Source organism: Medicago sativa, chromosome 2 (assembly GCF_051527215.1).
Source record: "Medicago sativa cultivar Bolivia chromosome 2, Bolivia_mono, whole genome shotgun sequence".
Lineage (NCBI taxonomy): Eukaryota > Viridiplantae > Streptophyta > Magnoliopsida > Fabales > Fabaceae > Medicago > Medicago sativa.
In genome coordinates this window covers 32,579,477-32,580,327 of record NC_140750.1, presented here as the reverse complement: position 1 = coordinate 32,580,327, position 851 = coordinate 32,579,477, and the positions used below count along the sequence as shown (strand labels likewise).

At 39.5% G+C, this 851-nt stretch overlaps 1 non-coding gene across 1 annotated transcript; it reads right to left on the bottom strand.

Moving 5' to 3' along the window:
- Positions 1 to 744: 744 nt before the first annotated feature.
- LOC146946324 (small nucleolar RNA R71) lies at positions 745 to 851 on the bottom strand. Its single transcript, XR_015029438.1, has one exon. It is a non-coding gene; the product is annotated as a small nucleolar RNA R71 (small nucleolar RNA).

Sequence of the window (851 nt, the reverse complement as noted above, 5' to 3'; positions counted from 1 at the left end):
AACCTCCATTTTTTTTATAACTTTTCTTCTCCTCTAATCATTCTTTTAAAGTTAGTTAAATTGAACAACTTCCTAGCGGAACGATACTCTTTTACTACTATTACTTCGATAGATCGTGCACTTGCGGTTTCGCCTATCAAGTTTTTGGCGCCGTTGCCGGGGAGTTAACTAATTTAATTAACTTTTCTTTAGTGATTAGATTTCTCTCTTCTTCTTTTTCTTTTATTTTTATTTTTATTTTTAACTTTTTATTTTTCTGTTATCGTTAACTTATTGGGTTCTCAATTTTTTATGCGAAAAACCAGAAATTGAGTGGTAATAATTCCCGAGATCGAAAGGTATTTGCATAAACGAAAGAGAGAGGCACAAAATAATACCGCCATGGCTAATCGAACTCTCAAAGAGTATGCAACGCCGTCTACGGCTGAGCCACAAGCTATTATTGTGTACCCAACGGTTGAGTATGACAACTTCGAAATCAAGCCTGCCCTACTTAACTTGGTGCAGCAAAACCAATTTTTGGGATCCCCCACCGAGGATCCCAATCTTCACATCTTTGTTTTCCTACGAATTAGTGGAACCATGAAGGAGAACCAAGAGGCTGTAAGACTTCATGTCTTTCCCTTTTCCTTAAGGGATAGAGCTAGCGCTTGGTTCCATTCCCTCGAAGTCGGTTCCATTACTTCATGGGATCAGATGAGGCAAGCATTCCTTGCCCGATTCTTTCCCCCATCCAAAACTGCTAAACTAAGGGACCAAATCACTTGGTTCAATAAAAAAGATGGGGAGTCTCTCTATGATGCGTGGGAGCGTTTCAAAGAAATGCTCAGACTTTGTCCCCACCATGGTTT